The 23178-nt window shown below is 39.0% G+C and overlaps 1 long non-coding RNA gene across 3 annotated transcripts; it reads left to right on the top strand.

The window, feature by feature from the left end:
- The first annotated feature begins 8477 nt into the window (after window positions 1-8477).
- LOC108946297 (uncharacterized) lies at window positions 8478-22786 on the top strand. 3 transcript variants are annotated; one of them, XR_011415594.1, is made up of 5 exons: window positions 8487-8896; window positions 9550-9661; window positions 9767-9874; window positions 21373-21587; window positions 22248-22509. It is a non-coding gene; the product is annotated as an uncharacterized lncRNA (long non-coding RNA). The 3 variants fall into 3 exon arrangements; XR_011415592.1 differs by having other exon boundaries at window positions 8478-8896; window positions 9550-9874; window positions 22248-22510; XR_011415593.1 differs by lacking the exon at window positions 22248-22509 and adding an exon at window positions 22530-22786 and having other exon boundaries at window positions 8479-8896; window positions 9550-9874.
- Window positions 22787-23178: the final 392 nt, after the last annotated feature.

Raw genomic sequence — 23178 nt, 5'->3', positions numbered from 1 at the left:
GGTCCTGACTGAGTATAGCAGTCATACCTGTAACCCTGTAACTGAGGTGGCGGAGGCCTAGGTGGCCATCCGAAGTACTGGGTCCTATAACTACCCTGAGATTGCTCCTGAGACTTGGGAAATCTCATCCTCTTACGTTGCCCTTGCTCAGCCCTCTCTGTACCCTGCTGCCGACGCCTACCCCTTTCTATATTCTGGACGAATGCCTGAATCCGGGAGATATCCATACTATCCTGCAATGCAGCGGTGGCACATGCCTCGGTTAACTCTGGGACTAACCCTGCTATAAACCTGTGAATCCTGTCCCGCATAGTAGCAACTATGGATGGTGCATATCTGGCCAATGAGTCAAAATGGAGGCTATACTCTCGAACACTCATATTATCCTGCTTGAGGGCTAGAAACTGATCGACTCGAGCCTGTCGGATCTCCCGCGGTAAGTACTGGTCAAGGAAGGCATCTGAAAAATTCTCCCAAATAGCTGGAGGTGCATCACGTCCCCTGGACCTCTCCCATCCCTCGTACCAAAGGATGGCTATATCTCGGAGTCGAAAAGCTGCTAGCTCAACTGCCTCTTTCTCCGTGGCATGCATAACACGAAAGATCCTGTGAAGCTGATCTATGAAATCCTGCGGGTCCTCCCTCTGATCTGTCCCCGTGAACTCTGGGGGACTCAAAGCAATAAACTCTCGGACCCTTGAACTCCCAGACCCCTCAGAAGTTCCTGCACTAGCTGATGCCCTAGCCTGTTGCTGGGTAGCTACCAACTGTGTCAACAAATGCACCGCACTCCTCAAGTCCTGATCTGATGGAAGTGGAGGGGGAACTGGATGTGCGGTTTCCCTAGGAATCTCCGTAGTTGGTGGAGGAGCCGGTAATGGCTGAGTAGGGGTCTCACCTTGAGCCTCAGACTGGGCCCCATCTACTGGGGGTACCCTGCTGGTCCCCTCACCTACTGCTGTATCTCTCCTCTGGCTAGCCGTAGTCTTCCTAGTCACCGTCATCTGTGCATGCAAACACCAACACATAAGTTTAATTCAAATTTCCTATAACTCAGTTCTATAGCACGATTTAGATTTCAAAGAAGGGTAACCAACTCCTAAATGCCCTATAGTTCCCTACTTATATAATGTGGTGCACAACACATCTATAAACAAGACCCTACTAGACTCGGTTTGTAGACTCCCTAGGACAGAAGTGCTCTGATACCAAGTTTGTCATGCCCTGAACCTAGGAGCGAGACCAGCACCCGGTGCCTCACCTAACCTGGCGTACCAAATTGCGACTAAGGGACTCTGAATATTTAATGTCATACTTTGGCCATGGGGACACCTTGCAAGACAATTTGCGGAGCAAAATATAAAATTGAATGGAAACTAGCGCTAACTAAACATCAATATAAAGCTAGGCCAATAAGGCCATCATAGCTACTACAACTGACAAACCACCAAATTATACATACCAGGCCTACAAACCCAATATACTGCACTAACCAACAGGATATGTCTACAAGCCTCTACTGATAGATGTACTGTGATCGGAACAGGGCTCTGACCTACCCATAACATATATACAGATATACATAAGATGTACACAAAACTCTAGACCTGGCAACTCCGAAAGACGTGGATCTTACCAATCAGGCTGAACTCGGGAAACACCTACTGAGGAGGTCTACCCGTCTGCCTGTCTGAACCTGCACGCATGAAATGCAGCGCCCCCAGAAAAGGGACGTCAGTACGAAATAATGTACCGAGTATGTAAGGCAATAAAATAACTGAAAGCTGAAACTGAACTGATAATATGATAACTGAAATTAACTGGGAGTCAAAGATGATCTGGAGATATACTTACCTGCTGATACTGACTCAACTCTCTCAATATAGTAAGTAAAATAAATGTCCGGCCCTATAGGGCTCAGAACGTGTAACTGCTCCGCCATAGTATGCTCGCTCATAGGCGCTCGGCCATACTAGGCTCTGTATCTTGGCCATCCTGGGCTCGCTCATAGGCGCTCGGCCACAGTAGGCTTGGTATATAACTTACCATCTGATCAGAGGTCGCCCAATAGGGGCCTGCCCACCGATTATAGCTCGATGGTGGTGCAAATACTATAATACTGTATATATATATATAGACCCTCTGCTCTCTTGACTGAATAAAGACAAAACTAAACTGAATATGAAGTCTCGATAAGGAATAATATTGTAACTTATGAGACTAGAATAATGTGAATAAATTCATGAATACAAACTTCTTTTTATGTCTCATTATTAAAACATATAGCTACGAGATCATGCCAAAATAAAGGAAGGGCTTAGCCTTAACATACCTTATCACAATCTTTCCAATCACCAAGTTTAACTCACCTCTTCGCACCTTAATCTACAAGAATGATAATAATACTATCGTTAAGTTACGAAAGGTACAACTATCGCACAACGAACGACAAGCTTATTTTGTATTAAAACGGGCAGCATCTCCCCTATAATCCCTACTTCCTCCAAATTCAAGATAACACCAAAAATACAAGAACAGAACAATAACAACATATATACATTATTTTCCAGCCCTATATACGCCATCAAATACTACAAAACAGCCCAACACACCCCAATCTCTTCATACACAAAACGACCACCGTAGTAGTGTCAAACGACCCGAAAATGTTATGACGAACGACCAGCCCACCACCCTACATTTATTTAGTGTTTCTACACCCCCTTCCTCCTTCACAAAATAGTAGTAAAATACGCAGCCCAACAGCAACACAAAACAGTCCACAAAACAGTCTGCTACAAGTGAATAACTCGAACTCACGGCTTCCGATCACCGTCCCGTGAGTTCTTACAAGTATAGAACGACTTACCATGAATTTACAGCAGAAAAAATGGATGAAAGAGATCAGTAAACTCACCTTATTTTTTGGATAACTCAGCTCCTATCTTGGTTCTTCAAACTCTAGGTTTTACCTCCAATTAGAACTTGAAAGGGAGAGAAAATCAATTAGGGTTTGTGGGAAATATTTGGGAGGATTTTTGCAGAGCTTATGTCTGGTTATTATGCTCTATTTTAAGTCTAATATATGAAGAAAATAGGCCTTAAAAGGCCTCTTTGGACGACCCGAAATGGCCCATTTTTGGGCTTTCATTTAAGCAAGTAGGTGACACACCTACTTGTCACCTAGCAGATGGCGCAGTATCGCAAAAATACCCATATCTCTCTACTCCGATGTCGTATTGACAAACGGTTTAATACGTTGAAATATAGACTCATAGATATTTAATTTGATGGGTGGAACACCCCATAACTCTAAGTATATTGGGAGAAAATTGCAGTTACATTTGACCCAAAGTTTCAGTAAAACTTATGAATGTAACTTGTGATGACTTTCATCGACTTTTGTTCCACCACTCGCTTGACTTCAAAACATAACACACGTATGTCATACGACTAATATAAATCATAACATAATCTCCTTATCATGTTAAGAACCCTAGTCTCACCCCAAAGGTACATGTTATAACATTCCCAACTTGTCGACTTTCAACGAAACATTGTTTTCTTCAATTGCTTTAGCTTCTGAACCGTCCAACCCTCTTTGTACTTGTTGTTCATGATCTTCAATATTTGTAACCTTAGAGGTAACATGATTAACTTACTGTATATACTTTTAAATATTATCTCATTTTTGGTCCTACATTAGTTTGCTTACGACGCATTTTTACGTACAAAAATATAGGGTGTAACAGCGACATCGCAGGTGCGAGTCTTGTTCCGCTCCCGCGCTAAATAACGCTTCTGCGCAACTGGCCATCACTTCTGCGAGACCGCAGATGCGCCCCAAGCTCCACATCTGCGATGACTCCAAACTCATACCCTTTTCGCATGTGTGATCACATCTCTGCTTCTGTGACCACTGCACCTGCGCAAAACTAACCACAGGTGCGCAACACTAGAACCAGCACTTCCTTAGCAATGCAACATGAGATAAAAAGATTTGAACCGCGTCCGAAACTCACCCCGGGCCCCTCGAGACCCCGTCCGAATATACCAACAAGTCCTAAAACATAACACAAACCTACTCAAGTCCTCAAATCACACATAACAACATCGAAACGCTGAATCTCACCTCAAATCAAACTTAAATGAACTTTGAACTTTCAACTTACAAAACTCGCGTCGAAACATAACAAATCAGCTCGGAATGAACTCAAATTTTGCATACAAGTCCTAAATAACATAACAAAGTTATTTCAATTCCCGGAACCACAATCCGAATTCGATATATACAAATTCAACTCGTGGTCAAACTTATGAATATTTCAAACCTTCAAATTTTTGATTTTCGCCAATTATTGTCGAATCCTTCTAGAAATATCCAAATGCAAATCCGGACATACACTCGAGTCCAAAATCACCATCCGGGCCTAACGGAACCATCAGAACTCCGTTCTAGGATCAAATTCACAAAAGTCAAACTTAATCACCTCTTCCAACTTAAAGCTGCAACAATGAAATTCACTCTTCCGAATAACCTCAAAACCAAAACCAACGATTCGCACAAGTCATAATACATCATACAGATCTACTCATGCCCTCAAACTGCTGAGCGAAGTGCAATTGCTCAAAACAACCGATCGGGTCGTTACAATATGGGACAACCCAAAAGCCATATCAAAAGCAAAATAAAGACAACAAGATAATAAGGTGATCACAATGAAAGAAAACAATGGTTAGTCAATAAAAAAAACTACTACAAACAGAAAGCAAGACTGCGTGTCGATACTACTGTTAAGAATACTCTAGACTACCTACTCTACTACCCTAATCCTCAACCTCCATACTTTCCTATCAAGGGTCATGTCCTCGGTCAGCTGAAGTTGCGCCATGTCTTGCCTAATCACCTCTCCCCGCCTCTTCTTTGGCCTACCTCTACCTCTTCTTAGGCCCTCCAATGTCAACCTCTCACACCTTCTCACCAGGGCGTCTGTTCTCCTCTTCCTCACATGACCAAACCACCTAAGTTGCGCTTCCCGCATCTTGTCCTCAATAGGGGACACACCCACCTTGTCGCGAATAACCTCATTTCTAATCCTATCTAACCCGGTGTGCCTGCATAGCCATCTCAACATCCTCATCTCTGCTACCTTCATCTTCTGGACATGAGCGATATTGACTGGCCAACACTCAGTCTTATACAACATCGTCGGTCTGACCACCACTCTGTAGAACTTACCTTTAAGTTTTTGTGGCACATTCTTGTCACACAAACACCGGAAGTGAGTCACCATTTCATCCATCCCGCCCCAATACGATGTGTGATATCTTCATCAATCTCTCCATCTCTCTGAATAATAGACCCAAGGTACTTAAAACTTCTTCTCCTAGGGATGACCTGCGAGTCCAGCCTCACCTCCACTTCCCCTCCTTGAGTCTCACCACTGAACTTACGCTCCAAGTATTATGTCTTGGTCCTGCTCAACTTGAAACCTTTAGACTCCAAGGTCTGCCTCCATACCTCTAACTGCGTGTTTACACCGCCTCGCGTCTCATCAATCAATGCAATATCATCTACAAATACATGCACCACGTCACCTCCCCATAGATGTGGCGCGTCAGTACGTCCATCGCCGGGGCAAACAAAAAAGGGCTGAGTCCCGACCCCTGATACAACCCTATCATAATCTGGAAATGGTCTGAATCCCCACCCACTATCCTCACTCGGGTCTTTTCTCCATCATACATGTCCTTAATCACCCTAACGTAGGCAACAGGTACACCTCTCACCTCCAAATATCTCCACAAAACCTCCCTCGGAACTTTATCATATGCCTTTTTTAAGTCGATGAACACCATATGCAAGTCCTTATTCCTCTCTCTATACTACTCCATCAATCTCCTAACAAGGTGGATGGCTTCTGTAGTTGAACACCTCCGCATAAACCCGAACTGGTTCTCAAAAATAGACACACTCCTCCCCACCCTCAGCTCTACCACTCTCTCCCAAACTTTCATAGTATGACTAAGCAGCTTGATACCCCGATAGTTATTGCAATTTTGGATATCACCCTTGTTCTTGTATACAGGAACCATCATGCTCCACCTCCACTCTTTAGGCATCTTCTTCATTCTAAAAATGACATTAAATAACCCAGTGAGCCACTCAAGCATGACTTGCCCCCACTCTTCCAAAACTCCACCGGGATTTCATCCGGCCCGGTCGCTTTGCCCCTGCTCATCTTATGCATAGGCCCCTCCACTTCATCAACTCTAATCCGCCTACAATACCCAAAATCACAACGACTCCCAGAGAGTTCTAAATCACCCAGTACAATGCTCATGTCCCCTTGCTCATTCAAGAGACTATGGAAGTAGGTCTTCCATCTTCGATGGATAAGCCCTTCATCCACCAAAACTCTACCTTCTTCGTCCTTGATGCACTTCACTTGGACCAAGTCACGAGCATTCCGTTCTCGCGCCTTGGCTAACTTGAACAACCTCTTATCCCCACCCCGGCCCTCGAGTTCCTCATACAAATAACTAAAAGCTACAGTCTTGGCTGCCGTAACTGCTAAGACTGCAGCTTTTAGTATAAATCATATACAAAAGACATATTGTATAAAATTTATATAAAAATTGTAGTTAAGTTGTATGATGTTGTAGTCAGTGGCGGAGCCAAAATTTTCATCAAGGGATGTCAAAATATAAATAGTTAGATATATCGAAAAGTCAAGGGGAGTCAACATATAGTAAATATACATAATATTAAAAAAGATTATCTAGCAATATAGTATAATTTTCCGGCGAAGGGGTGTCGCTTGACACCCCTTGGTCCAATGTGGCCCGCCACTGGTTGTCGTTATATTTAACTGGGTAAGAATGATATATGAAAGTTGTAAATAAGGTGTATATTGTATAACTAGTTATATGAAATTTATTTTTAGTATGTATGTTGTTGTAGATATATCAAATTTGTATTAAATTTGTATAAAATTTATTTTAAATTTATATGTTATTGTACCGTACATTATTCTTTTCTTACTCAATTTGTTGAAGAAAGAAAAGTAGAGAATAAATTTTAAATTGATTCATATGTAGTGACTCATGTTTGTTTAAAGTGAAAAACTTGAATATTATAGCAGCAATAGTCACTGATAATGGCAATCCATCCATAAGTAACTTATTTGATTGCACATGCTAAATTAACTATTAGCGTAAAGTTATTTTTATAAATTTTTGGAGTTGCACTACGATATGCTGTTTCGAACTTGCTATTATGATTCTTGATGATGGCCCTGAAGTTGGAAATTATGGAAGTGACGACCTGTCATTGGCACAACTTGAAAATGAAGAAGTGATATTGGTTTTTATTTAGGAGGGAGGTGGCAAAGAGAGAGAAGAGTTGCGCTAATTATGGCTTAAAATAGGTAATACACAACTCGAAGTAGTCTTATTGAAAGAGGAGTGGAGAGAAAATAGGAAAATGATGTAACTAAATTCTCTAATTTAAGGCACTAATAATGAATTATATATAATTTGTAAGTAATCCTTGTGTAGGATAGATAATATACAAACTTAGGATAATATTAGTAAATAAGTCTTAAATCCTACAACAATTCAGTAGAAATCTCGAATTGGATTTTTAGGAGTCCATCAAACAGTCCAGCAAAGTGAAAGACCTCAGCCCAAGAGACTTTAAGTTGAATTAGGAAGGGAGTTTAGTTTTGCTTCACATAAATATATAGTGTTTTAGATCACTCGTTTATTACAAATAACACCTAAAATATGGAGTATCAAATAACAATAGTTAGAGGGTGTTTGGCAAAGCCAATAAGTTGGTCAAACTGGCTTATAAGCACTTTTCGGCTTATCTACGCGTTTGGTAAAATTAAAAGTGCTTATAAGTCAAGTGTTTATAAGCCAAAAATAAGCCAAAAACCATAAGTTGGTCTCCCCCAACTTATCAAATTTCAGCTTATAAGCACTTTAGGTTTGACCAAAATATTTACTATTCTATCCCTAAAATACTTCTTTTAAAACAAAACTCCTCGTATAATTTCACTATCTCCCAGTTCTTCAAAACCTAAACAGCTCGTGCCTCTACAATTCTTTAGATTTCTGTCGGCAATTTGAGGTAACGAAATTCACTTGTCTTCTGCATATTGTTATACCTATGTGACTTGTATTAACTGTTAGCCTCAAGTAAGAGAATCCTACTCTTTTAGTTGTATATTTTTACGTGGATGAAAACAAAACTAGACTTTAGTTTTGTTTTCATGTGTTCTCTTATTTTTGATAACTAAGTAATAAAAGGGGATGAAAGCAACAATACCCTATAGAGTATAACATATATACTTAGAGAAAAGACAATATCGAATTCACTAAAAAAAACTGTCAATTTGCGACAGTTTTATTGAGGAGGTTAATAGTAACTCCGTAAATTGGATGCCATTACGACGGTCAGTCTAACCCCTTCAATTTAAAATGCAATTTGCGACAGAATTTTAAGAACGTACTAGTACTAAGGCGGCATCCTTTCATTTTCCCCAATCCAAAACCTTTGCCCCCTTTTTCCTTCCCGCCAAACCCTTTTCTAAACACACCTTGCTCGTCCAGAAATTTCCTCTCTGTTTTCTCTCTAAAGGTGTGCTTTTTGTTTTTGAAGTCTGTGATTTCTAAGAGATAGGGTTCTTGGGAAGACAGCACAAACTAGCGGAAGGGTCTAATTATGGAGAAAATAGCCGAAATTATCACTAGAATGACCATTCTTCATCATCTGCTTCCGATTCTAGGGTTGAGAAGAAAACAAATTCATCGTAGCCGTTATTCAAGTTTAGGAATAGTTGGCTTTTCGAGAGCAGCCTATTCAAAAGGTCTTCGGTAGCGGTAAATGGTGAGTTTACTCTTTCATTTGCGCGTACCTTGTTTCTCTACATTCAGTATAATTTGTTTCATCTCCTTTAGTGATTAAATAATTAGGATTTCTATATGTCTCTAGATCTTTTCAAGTTTTGATTTTTCTGAGGGCTTCTTGGTGGTCGCTCTTCTTTGATAGTTGTTTATCTTAGGTAAATATGTGATTATCTGGAGTGCTTGTAATTTTAATTGATGTAGCTTTAATCATAGTTACTGAGATAAAAAGTTCAATGAACACCAGCAATGCAATCATATATTTCTAAAATCAAAAGCTCTTAGGAAAAAGGCCAGTTTCCTTTCTAATTTGTTTCGTCGTAGCAATAGAACTTTTGACAAACTTGTGGTTGTATGGACTAAATAAGGGAGATGATGATAAGTGATAATAAGTGAATTTCTCTATAGCAATATGTAGAATCAAAGAGGAAGCCTTCGTCTTATATTCATACTTTATTCCTGGATACTAAGTGAATATATTCTTTTTGACATTTTCTCTGGAGAAGGATTTGTATCTACTAGTTCTCCTCTGTTTCAGTTTTGTTGCAACCACGTTCCTCTGTTAATTTTTCTCGTCTAGCATTCTATACTAATTAAACTTAAAATAGGCACATGAGAAAGTTGTTTATGATACAGCACCAGCAATATCAACAAAGTTAGATTTCATAAGACATATTCTGATCAAAAGGATCCACAGAAATGCAGTCAATATGTTCTTGAGATATATAACAATTTGCGGGTTGCAGAGGTCTGGTGAATTGATATTCATGTATATTTCCTTCAAAATTTCCTTTAAGAGTATTGTACTCTTCTCAACTACTCTTCCTAATAATCTTCTGGATCCATGTATCAGGATCCTACATAATCTCCCTTTAGTTGTTCCAGTTCGGAGGATAGACTAAGAAGCCCCTACTGTCTATCAGCATGGAGTTTATATTAGTGTAAAGGACAATATGCTGGTGTAAGGAAATATTTGATCTTCCAAAATACTATGGAGAACTGATTTTCTATTTACAATTGCTAAATATTATAATCATCTGGTCTTTTTTTCTTGTATGATTGTTGTAGAGAAAGGATGTGAAGTATGATAATCAGTCCTCACTTTCACCGTGTGCATTATCTATATTTGCATTGTCACTGTAGGAGGAAGTGTAAGATGCATAAAATAAGAAAAAACAAGACTCTTTAGGATGAAGAAAGGGTCAGAAAAAAAGTAAATTTTAACAATGTTATTATCTGGTTCTTGCTATGAATATCTGTCTTGTTTATCAGTAAGTTTGTAGTGATTCGAAACACTAGAGTAATGATATTAATGATATTAATAATATTTTTGTGATGATCCAAAATATCATCTTTAAATTTAATAAGTAATTCTGTATTCTAAGACCTCGAAAAGTACTATTTATCATTCCTCGACTTGCGTGCACAGTCTATAAAATTTTCCAAAAAGTTTTTATGTGAAAAATAGATTAAAATGTGAAATAGAGCTTTAAAACTCAATTGAGTTGACTTTGGTCAATATTTTGAGCAAACGGACTCGGATTGATATTTTGACAATTCTGGTAGGTCCGTATCGTGATTTGGGACGTGGGCGTATGCCCGGAATCGAATTCTGAGGTCCCTAGCCTAAGATATGGAATTTTGATGAAAAATTAAAAGCTTGACAGCTTAATAAATTTTCAGAAATTACTGATGTTGGATTTATTGACCTCGGGTCCGTATTTTGGTTACGGAACCCGGTATATGTCCACCATAATATTTATGACTTGTATGCTGAATTTGGTAGGAATCGGAGTTGATTTGACGTGATTCGGACGTCCGGTTGTGAAAATATAAGTTTTAAAGTTTTCTTGAAAACTTCCTTTGAGTTGGTGTCCGATTCGTAGTTTTAGGTGTTATTTTGGCGATTTGATCATGCGAGCAAGTTCATATGATACTTTAGGATTTTGGTGCATGTTTGGTTTGGAGCCCCGAGGGCTCGGGTTGATTTCGGGTGGTTAAAGGATCATTGTTGGACTTGAGAAAACTACAGAAATCTGTTTCTGGTTTCCCTCTTTCCGTTCGCGAGGGGAGTCTCACGTTCGCGAAGAGGAAATTTGGACTGGCACTTTTTGTGCTTCGCATTCGCGACTAAGGGAACGCGTTCGCGAAGGGTCGAGGTGAAAAGCTTCGCGTTCGTGATCGAATCCCCGCGTTCGCGAAGGGAAAGAGACTGGCCAGAAAAATTAGCCTTCGCGTTCGCGAAGGGCATCTCGCCTTCACGTAGGCCAAGCCAAGCAAGCATCGCGTTCGCGAGGCAGCCCTCGCATTCGCGAAGAGTAAAAATTGGACAGCACAAATTTGTGCTTCGCGAACGCGAGGCACTGACCGCGTTCGCGAAGGGTAAAAGTTCCTGAAACAGAACTTAAGTTCTGAAAAATGGGAGTCGTCCCATTTTCAACCCTTTTCTATTTTTGAGTTCGGGTAATGCGAGTTTTGGGCGATTTTTACGGAAACATATTGGGGTAAGTGTTCATTATCCTATATTGATTATATTTCATGATTCCATACTCGTTTATATCATGAATCCGTGAATTTATGGAAGAAAAATCAGATTTTTCTAAAATCTTCCAAAAACAAAAATTTAAGATATGAAGGTTTATTTGATATCGGAATTTGATAAATTTTGTATGGTTGAACTCGTATCGGAACGGGTATTCGAATTTCGTGAGTTTTTCGAGGTTTGAAACGTGGGTACCACTGTCAAATATTTTAATGAATTTTGAATTTTTATCCGAAAAATTAGTAAATTCATATGTAATTAATTCCTATGATTCATATTGAATATATCGAACTGTTTGTGAATAGATTTGAAGCTTTTGGAGACAAATTTAAAAGAAAAAGTTGTGGTTGAGTAATTGATTGGAATTTGCAAAGCGAGGTAAGTGTCGTGGTTAACCTTGACTTGAGGGAATAGAACCCTTAAATTATTTGTTATGTGAATTACATGTGAACGACATATAGGCAAGGTGACGAGTGTCTATACGTCGTCGAATTAATTGTTTGTATATCTATTTGAAAATCATAATCATTTTAAATCATGAATGAATTATTATATTAATTGTTTCACTCATAATTCCTTGTCAAATATTAATTCTTGAATTTCTGTAATAATTGCTACATGCTTATTTGAATTATGTGCATTAATTGCTACTTGACATTTAGTATATTAAATAATAAGCTGTCTGTTTTCTCCCTGATTTCCATAATAATTTGCTATTTGTCATTGTTTGTTTCATAATTATTGTATGCTTGTTGTCTTGTAATTTTATATTAATTGTTGCATTAATTGGGGAAAATTTCTTCTATAAGAATTGATTGAAATGGATATATTGGAGGATCGGGTTGCACGCCGCAACAGACTTATTAAAAGTCCATATTGGAGGATCGGGTTGCACGCCACAACAGACTTATTAAAAGTTCATATTGGAGGATTGGGTTGCACGCCGCAACAAACTTATTTAAAAGTCGATATATATATATTGGGGGATCTGGTTGCACGCCGCAATAGACTTGATTAAAATGAATATATTAGAGGAGCAGGTTGCACGCCGCAACAGAATTGAATGTGAATATGTTGTGAGAGCGGGTTGCACGCTGCAACGGAAATTGATGGAAATGATAATTGGTTATGACTGCTGAGTTGGCTTCAATTATTATAAATGAGTTACCTGATTTATTTCTATTATTTATTGTTGTTACTAATATTGCGTACAGGTTAATGTAAGTGACCCGCCTTAGCCTTGTCACTACTTCGTCGAGGTTAGGGTCAGCACTTACCAGTACATAGGGTCGGTTGTACTAATACTACACTCTGCACTTTTTGTACAGATTTCGGAGTTGGACCTAGCGGCGTACCATAGACTTGCTCGGATTTCAGCTACTCGAAGGAGACTGGAGGTATAATTGTACAGCGTCCGCAGTACTGAAGTCCCTGCCTATTTTACTTTAGCTGTGTGTTTGTTTTCAAACAGCTTTATTTTTATTCAGACCTTTATTTATATTTATTCTAGAAGCTCGTGTACTTGTGACACCAATTCTATGATGGTATTTAGATACTGTTGTTTTTATGGATTATTCACTATATTTCAAAATTTACTTCCGCAATTGTTCTTTGTTATTGAAAAATTTAAAAATTATTTTAAAAAAACAATGGATAATATTATTCTAATGTTGGCTTGCCTAGCAAGTGAAATGTTAGGCGACATCACGGTCCGGATGTGGGAATTTCGGGTCGTGACATTTGGTATCAGAGCACTAGGTTACATAGGTCTCACGAGTCACGAGCAAGCTTAATAGAGTCCGAAGGGTCGGTACGGAAACGTCTGTACTTTTCTCTCAGAGACTATGAAGTTTAGGAACAATATCACTTCTTTCATTCCTTATCGTGCGCATTGATTTTTCTCGAAACCTATATCTCGTATTCCTTTGTATCCACTCGTATATGGCATTGTGCACTTAGTATCAGTTGTGCATCGACGGTTCGTGATGCCGCAGATGAACTTAGAGGGAGCCAGATATGCTCAAACATTGCCTCAACGTGTGGTTCCGACTGATGATGCAGACGTATTAAGAGATCACCCAGTGAATCATATGGGGGTGCAACGGACCTGGCATCTGGTTGATTTATACGAGTTGTGAAGGTTAATATTGTGGATCATCGGACGTGGTGAACTATGACATCGCGCCTAGTGGGGGAGTCTACTATCAATGGATGGATTGTGGGGTCATGTATTATATCAGTTTTGGCCTGAAACGTATATATGAGGTACTGAAAGGTTCTCCAAAATTAATACATGTTTAAGACCTGAGATTTTATAGAGGATAAGGTTGGGACTTGCGGTATGTCCGCCTACTTAATAATCATATACTTCAGTACCAAAGGAGTTAGAGAAATAACTTTAATTTTCAGAAAGTCCACTTAGTGTGGACATTATGGTTGCGGATTTTGGGGTGCTTCGGAGGAAGTACAGTGGTTGACGAGATTCTGGACTATGTGGTTCGTGCCAAGATTTGTCTGTATGGAGCTCTACTTTTGTGATCGTTGTGTATAAATAGGGGTAAGGGTTACCCCAAAAAAGAATCGAAGAGTATGTTAAGAAATGGGTCAGCTCAACAGTGTTGAGTCAGCATAACAAAAGAAGAAATTGGCCTTGGGAGAGATAATTCTCCAACAGTGTCTGTGGCAAGCCTATGAAGAGGGCAGACCAGCCAATACAACACTGCCCACTTGTCTTAGTTCTTAGAAACGCTTTTGAAAGAGTTTGTTTCCCGAACTCTCCGTAATGTGTGGCGCATAGGGTTTGAACGGTTGCGTTAGGTCACCATGACGGTGTCATAATATGCCATCAAGTTCAATAAGTTAGCCGCCATATTCCTACTTTGCTTCCTATAGCCAAAGAGCGAGTCCACATACTCATTAAAGGACTCAATTATAATCGTAAAATCTTGTACGACTCGGGAGCTACAGACTGATACTTCATTTCCGCTAGTGATAGAAATTGCTAAGATATTAAAACGTGTTCGGGGTGAGGAAAAAGGAAACTAAGGAGACCAAGATGTCTCGAGGATCTGGAGGAATCAGTGGATTCTACTCTACGAGTATAAATCATTATGGCGGGGGCTCGGGCAGTCGGCCAACCCAGTCCGCACATCGGATTATTCGGGGTGCTCTAGTAAGTTCTTTTAATGCACCACTAACATGAGTTTCCTACAATGGTTATTCCAATTATCTGGTACAGACTCAGTATGAGTAGCCAAACTCGCAAAGGGGTTGTTATGAATGCAGTGATACTAGGCACATCATGAGAAAATTGTCCCAAACTCGGAGACATATTTCATCAAAGCGCTCAGGCTACGTGCCCCATTGCAGTTACTACACCACCCACACGACCAGTTAGGGTGGAGGACAGGCGGGTAGAAGGCGTCCTAGAGGTGGAGACCCAGCCGTTGATATTTTTGTTAATGGTATGGCGGAGGTCGCTACATCAGATGGTGCCGTTACAGGTACGACCTCGATTTAATATAAAGGAATAATTTCCCTAACTTGATTCAGTTCTGAGTATCGAGACGAGTCCTCCTATTGTGCTCTACTTATGATGAGCTTCGTAATTCTATAATCTACTTATGTGTTTACTCTTGTTGGGAGATTCTATGGAGACAACTACGCTTATCTTTCCATGTTGGTCACTAATAAAAGCTGTGAGGCTAAAGGTGACTTTCTGGTACTCATTTCGATAAGTTTTGATGTAATTTTCGAATAATCAATTACAAATTGTGAATTATATGTCCTACCGGTGTGGGGTTCATTATGTGTTGTGATTTCATTTAACGGAAATTATTTAAAAGGAGAAAATGGAAAGTTTCAATTCGCACGATGTGCATATTACTTGTGATTCAGAATTGAGAACGACATCCTCGCATTTTTAAAAAATAAATTGATATGTTTAAACCGGGCTACGAGCTGCGATGGAAGTTATATAAGGACGAGATCCTTGTGATAAAAAATCCTTGTGTTTAAATTCTCCTTTGTGAAATTAAATTTGTACTATAGTACTAATAGGGAGTCATGCCTGTTAGGCTTATTTGAAAGTTTTTGTATGAAATTCTCTGTGCATACTTGCCAACTTCGTGTGGTAATTAATAAGTTTTAACCTACGAGGTAGGTGCCCGCCTAAGTGGCGTTAAATGTGACTCGTTAATTCGGGTAAATAATTATGAGGTCTGGTTACCATCAGTTAAAGATTAGGGCATCTGATGTCCCTAAGACAGCTTTTCGGACTCGGTATGGGCATTATGAATTCCTAGTAATATCATTTGGGCTTACCAATGCCCCAGCAACACTTATGGATTTGATGAATCGGGAGTTCAAGACCTATTGGTATTCTTTTGGTGGTTGTATTCATTGATGATATCTTGATTTACTCCAGCAGTGGAGAGGAGCATGAGCAACATCTTCGGAGTGTGCTTCAGACTTTGAAGAATAACCAGTTATATGCCAAATTTAAAAAATGTGAGTTTTGGTTAGGTTCAGTTGCCTTTTTGGAGCATGTTGTATCGGCAGAAGGCATAAAGGTGGATCCTAAGAAGATTGAGGTTGTTCAGAATTGGCCTAGACCTACTTCAGTTACAAAGATCCGGAGTTTCCTAGGTTTAGCAGATTATTATCATCGGTTCATTTCATTTAAAGCAAACCCATTGATCAGACTGACCCAGAAAGGTGTCCCATTCAGATGGTCAGAAGAGTGTGAGTTGAGTTTTCAGAAACTCAAGACTGGTTTGACTACGGCGCCAGTGTTGGTATTACCCACAGGTTCAAGATCGTATACGGTATATTGTGATGCATCTCACATTGGGCTTGGTGCAGTATTAATGCAAGATGGCAGGGTGATTGCATATGCATCGCGGCAGTTGAAGGTTCACGAAAAGAATTATCCTGTTCATGACTTAGAACTGGCAGCCATTGTTTATGCGCTGAAGATTTGGAAGCATTACCTCTACGGTGTCTCCTGTGAGGTATTTACTGATCATCATAGCCTTCAGTACCCGTTCAAACAAAAAGATCTTAATTCGAGGCAGAGAAGATGGTTGGAGTTGTTGAAAGACTATGATATTACCATTTTGTATCACCCCGGAAAGGCAATATGGTGGCCGATGCTTTGAGTAGAAAGGCTGTGAGTATGGGCAGTCTTGCGTATATTCCGGTTGGTGAGAGGCCATTAGCTGCAGATGTTCAGACTTTGGCTAATCAGTTCGTGAGGTTAGATGTTTCAGAACCCAGTCGGGTTCTAGCTTGCACAGTCGCTCGGTCTTCTTTATATGAGCGCATCAGAGAGAGCAGTATGATGATCCTCATTTACTTGTCCTTAAGGACACGGTGCGGCATGGTGATGCCAAATAGGTTGCTGTGGGGGAATATGGAGTTCTGCGAATGCAGGGTCGTATTTGTGTCCCTAATGTGGATGGGCTTCGTAAATTAATTCTTGAAGAGGCACACAGTTCTAGGTATTCTATTCATCCAGGTGCCGCTAAAATGTATCAAGATTTATGGCAACATTATTGGTGGAGGAGAATGAAGAAGGATATAGTTGCATATGTAGCTCGGTGTCTGAATTGTCAGCAAGTTAAATACGAGCATCAGAGACCTGGTGGTTTGCTTCAGAAGTTAGAAATTCCTGAGCGGAAGTGGGAGCGTATCACTATGGATTTTGTTGTTGGGCTCCAACAGACTCAGAGAAAATTTGACGCAGTTTGGGTCATTGTGGAGAGGTTAACCAAATTAGCACATTTCATTCCAGTGGCAGTTACCTATTCTTCAGAAAGGTTAGCTGAAATTTACATTCGTGAGATTGTCCGCCTTCACGGTGTGTCCGTGTCTATTATTTCAGATCGAGGTACGCATTTTACCTCACATTTCTAGAGGGATGTACAACGTGAGTTAGGCACGGGGGTGGAGTTAAGTACAGCATTTCATCCACAGACAGACGGACAGTCAGAGCGCACTATTCAGATATCGGAAGATATGCTTTGCGCCTGTGTTATAGACTTTGGAGGTTCTTGGGATTATTTCTTGCCACTTGCGGAGTTTGCTTATAATAATAACTACCAGTCGAGCATTCAGATGGCTCTATATGAGGCCTTATATGGAAGGCGATGTCATTCGCTAGTTGGCTGGATTGAACCGGGAGAGGCTCGGTTATTGGGTATCGATTTGGTACAAGATGCCTTGGATAAGGTCAAGATTATTCAGGATCGACTTCGCACAGCTCTGTCTAGGCAAAAGAGTTATGCCGACCGTAAAGTTCGTGATATTGCATTCATGATTGGAGAAAGAATATTGCTCCGAGTTTCACCTATGAAAGGTGTAATGAGATTCGAAAAGAAGGGCAAGTTGAGCCCTAGGTATATCGGACCCTTTGAAATTCTTGAAAGGGTGGCTGAAGTAGCCTACACGCTTGCATTACCACCTTGTTTATCAGCATTTCATCCTGTGTTCCATGTGTCTATGCTCCGGATATATCATGGTGATCCGTCCTATGTGTTAGATTTCAGCTCAGTCCAATTGGACAAAGATTTGACTTACGAGGAGTAGCCGGTGGCTATTCTAGCCCGGCAGATCCGACAGTTGAGGTCTAAGAGTTATCCTTCAGTTCGGGTGCAATGGAGAGGTCAGCCGGTAGAGGCATCTACCTGGGAGTTCGAGTCGAACATGCGGAGTAAATATCCACACTTATTCACCAGCTCAGGTACTTTTTTTCTAACTCCGTTCGAGGACGAACGTTTGTTTTAGAGGTGGAGAATGTGATGACCCAAAATTTCATATTTAAATTTAATAAGTAATTCTGTATTCTAAGACCTCGAAAAGCATTATTTATCATTCCTCGACTTGCGTGCGCAGTCCGTAAAATTTTCCGAAAACCTTTTATGTGAAAAATAGATTAAAATGTGAAATAGAGCTTTAAAACTCAACTGAGTTGACTTTGGTCAACATTTTGAGCAAACGGACTCGGATCAATGTTTTGACAATTCCGGTAGGTCCGTATCATGATTTGGGACGTGGGCGTATGCCTAGAATCAAATTCTGAGGTCCCTAGCCCGAGATATGGAATTTTGATGAAAAATTAAAAGCTTGAAAGCTTAATAATTTTTAAGAAATTACTGATATTGCATTTATTGACCTTGGGTCCGTATTTTCGTTCCGGAGTCTGGTATATATCCACCATAATATTTATGACTTGTATGCCGAATTTGGTGAGAATCAGAGTTGATTTGAGGTGATTCGGACGTTCGGTTGTGAAAATATAAGTTTTAAAATTTTCTTGAAAACTTCCTTTGAGTTGGTGTCCGATTCTTAGTTCTAGATGTTATTTTGGCGATTTGATTGCGCGAGCAAGTTCGTATGATGTTTTAGTACTTGGGTGCATGTTTGGTTTGGAGCCCCGAGGGCTCGGGTTGATTTTTGATGGTTAAAGGATCATTGCTGGACTTGAGAAAACTGCAAAAATCTTCTTCTGGTTTCCTTCTTCGCGTTCGCAAGGGGAGTCTCGCGTTCGCGAAGAGGAAATTTGGACTGGCATTTTTTGTGCTTCGCATTCGCGATTAAGGGAACACGTTCGTGAAGGGTCGAGGTGCAAAGATTCGCGTTCGCGAAGGGAAAGAGACTGACCAGGAAAATTAGCCTTCGCGTTCGCGAAGGGCATCTCGCGTTCGCGTAGGCCAAGCCAGGCAAGCATCGCGTTCGCGAGGCAGCCCTCGCGTTCGCGAAGAATATAAATTGGACAACACAAATTTGTGCTTCGCGAACGCGAGGCACTGACCGCGTTCGCGAAGGGTAAAAGTTTCAGAAACAGAACTTAAGTTCTGAAAAATGGGATTCGTCCCATTTTCAACCCTTTTCCATTTTTGAGCTTTGGTAAGGCGATTTTTGGGCGATATTTACGGGAAAACATTGGGGTAAGTGTTCCTTATCCTATATTTATTATATTTCATGATTTCATACTCGTTTATATCATGAATCCGTGAATTTATGGAAGAAAAATCAGATTTTTCTAAAATCTTCCAAAAATAAAAATTTAAGATTTGAAGGTCTATTTGATATCGGAATTTGATAAATTTTGTATGGTTGAACTCGTATCGGAACGGGTATTCGGATTTCGTTAGTTTTTCTGAGGTTTGAGATGTGGGTCCCATTATCGAATATTTTAATAAATTTTGAATTTTTATCCGGAAAATTAGTAAATTCATATGGAATTAATTCCTATGATTTGTATTAAATATATCGAATTGTTTGTGAATAGATTTGAAGCTTTGGAGACAAATTTAAAAGAAAAAGCTGTGGTTGAGTAATTGATTGGAATTTGCAAAGCGAGGTAAGTGCCGTGGTTAACCTTGACTTGAGGGAATAGAACCCTTAAAATATTTGTTGTGTGAATTGCATGTGAACGACGTATAGGCAAGGTGACGAGTGTCTATACGTCGTCGAATTAATTGTTTGCATAATTATTTAAAAATCATAATCATTTTAAATCATGAATGAATTATTATATTAATTGTTTCACTCATAATTCCATGTCAAATATTAATTCTTGAATTCATATAATAATTGCTACATGCTTATTTGAATTATGTGCATTAATTGCTACTTGACATTTAGTATATTAAATATTAAACTGCATATTTTCTCCCTGATTTTCATAATAATTTGCTATTTGTCATTGTTTGTTTCATAATTAAATCATAATTATTGTATGTTTGTTGTCTTATAATTTTATATTAATTGTTGCATTTATTGGGGAAAGTTTCTTCTATAAGAATTGATTGAAATGGATATATTAGATGATCGGGTTGCACGCCGCAACAGACTTATTAAAAGTTCATATTGGAGGATCGGGTTGCACGCCGCAACAGACTTATTAAAAGTTCATATTGGAGGATCGAGTTGCACACCGCAACAGACATATTGGAGGATCGAGTTGCATGCCGCAACAGACTTATTTAAAAGTCGACATACATATATATATATTGGGGGATCGGGTTACACGCCGCAACAGACTTGATTAAAATGAATATATTGGAGGAGCGGGTTGCACGCCGCAACAGAATTGAATGTGAATATATTGTGAGAGTGGGTTGCACGCTGCAACAGAAATTGATGGAAATGATAATTGGTTATGACTGTTGAGTTGGCTTCAATTATTATAAATGAGTTACCTGATTTATTTCTATTATTTGTTGTTGTTACTAATATTGCGTACAGGTTAATGTAAGTGACCCGCCTTAGCCTCGTCACTACTTCGTCGAGGTTAGGCTCAGCACTTACCAGTACATGGGGTCGATTGTACTGATACTACACTCTGCACTTCTTGTGCAGATTTCGGAGTTGGTCTCAGTGGCGTACCATAGACTTGCTTGGATTTCAGCTACTCGGAGGAGACTTGAGGTATAACTGCACAGCGTCCGCAGTACTGAAGTCCCTGCCTATTTTACTTTAGCTGTTTGTTTGTTTCCAGACAGCTTTATTTTTATTCAGACTTTTATTTGTATTTATTCTAGAAGCTCGTGCACTTGTGACTCCAATTTTGGGATGATATTTAGACACCGTTGTTTTTATGAATTATTCACTATATTTCATAATTTACTTCCGCAATTGTTCTTTGTTATTGATAAATTTAAAAATTATTTTTAAAAAAATGGATAATATTATTCTAACGTTGGCTTGCCTAGCAAGTGAAATGTTAGGCGCTATTACGGTCCGAAGGTGAAAATTTCGGGAAGTGACAGTTTTGCTTTTTTCGGAAAGTTTGCTCTTTTTATACATCCTACAGAGTTTAATTTCTTAGAGTGACTTGTTTATTGAAATCTATGGTCATCCTGTTTCTAATTCTGTTTTTTATGCCTCACTGTCTTGCTTTTTACTTGCAGTGGCCCATTAGTTGGTGCTACAAATGATTCTTCCAGATTGTGTTCTTTACGAGACCAGTGCTGGGAAACAGGTCCGTAGAGCTGTATTTATTTATCTGGAGCCTACCTTTGTGGATAAAGTGAGGACTAGGGCTTAAAAGAAACTTTTCCATCCTAAACGATATATTTCTCGCAATGAGATGCTACTAACAATGTAGCCCGGGGGCATTATACAGGTACCATTCTCATCCTCTCAAATCAAGTTAATCATTTTCTTCAGCAGGATGTTGCACCTTGACTGGGTTCTTTAACTAATACTTGGAGAAAATTTAACCTTGTTTAGTAACTGTGTTGTTGAAACTCCAGCATTCCCTTTTCTTGATTGGTTGTTGCTTTTGTCTTATTTTAAGTTTCTATTGATTCTTGGTACACGCAACATCAGAGTTAATAAGAACCGCTATGGAGCCGGTTCTTGAGCAATATAAATAGATCATTTGTCTTGGCTGCTCTAATTTCAAACCTCACATTGACCTTTATGCTATAAGAGCTATTGTCAAGCTTTATTTGTTTGATTCTAATTCTTGTTAGAAAGCCAATTGAGGTTAACTTATATTTTGACAGTATATGGATGGAATATATGCTGCCAGACAACTGAGTTTTGTGAATTTTAACAATGTTATTATCTGGTTCTTGCTATGAGTATCTGTCTTGTTTATCAGTAAGTTTGTAGTGATTCGAAACACTAGAGTAATGATATTAATAATGTTTTGCTTTCTTTTTTCGAAAAGTTTGCTCTTTTTATACATCCTACAGAGTTTAATTTCTTAGAGGACTTGTTTATTGAAATCTATGGTCATCCTGCTTCACTGTCTCTCTGTCTTGCTTTTTACTTGCAGTGATCCATTAGTTGCTGCCAGACAACTGAGTTTTGTGATGATATACGAGGAAATAAATATGTAATTAAGTTCTTATTCATGTGAATATCTAATAACTTCAGTATAATATGTAAGAAGAATTTCTAGCTTTTGTCTCGTTTTTATGTAGCTAAAATTTTGCTTTTCTTTGTAACTAAATTTGAGCATTTTGGACATGTTAGTCTTTCTTTGATAGGCATATTATCAGAGAAATGCTAGTGGTTTTTAAGTTTCTTATAAAATATTTTTATTTCATTATTTCAGCCAATGGTGAATCTACTTGTGGACTAAGAGGATCATCTGGTGGCAGCAGTGTGAATCACCAAGCAAATATATAGTATCTTTCTATATTTATAATATAAATTGTAGAACCACTTTAGAAATTGGTAATGTTTAAGCTACCACGCTGGTTAGTGAAATCGAGTTGCCATTGCGTGAGTTAGTATTAAATTAGTTTGATAAGAATTTAATTTCTGATGCTTGTTACTGTTGCTATTTGTAATGGAATTTGATTTATGTTATAGGTTATTCAATAAAACTGTTTATCTAATGCTACCGATAAAATTTTACAATAGAAAATAAAATTTCGTCAAGCATAACTATTGTGGCAGTATAAACTGCCACTAACTAATTTTTTTAAAATTTGAGATCTGGGGGTTATAAGCCCCCACAAATATATTTTTTTAAAACATTGAGATCATCTTGAGGGGGTTATAAATTGCCACTAATTGTTTTTTAAAATCGTTACAAATTAAGAATTTATTTTGTGAGGGTTGTCGTGGAGGTTTTAAAAAATCGTCACAATATTGCTCGTGACAATCATAACTGTAGCATTTTTTTAAACCTACACAATTTATTTTGTGGGGTCAAAAACCGCCACAAATTAGTAAAATAACCTCCACAATCGTAACTG

Source organism: Nicotiana tomentosiformis, chromosome 4 (genome assembly GCF_000390325.3).
Source record: "Nicotiana tomentosiformis chromosome 4, ASM39032v3, whole genome shotgun sequence".
Taxonomy (NCBI): domain Eukaryota; kingdom Viridiplantae; phylum Streptophyta; class Magnoliopsida; order Solanales; family Solanaceae; genus Nicotiana; species Nicotiana tomentosiformis.
This window is presented reverse-complemented; position numbering and strand designations above follow the sequence as displayed.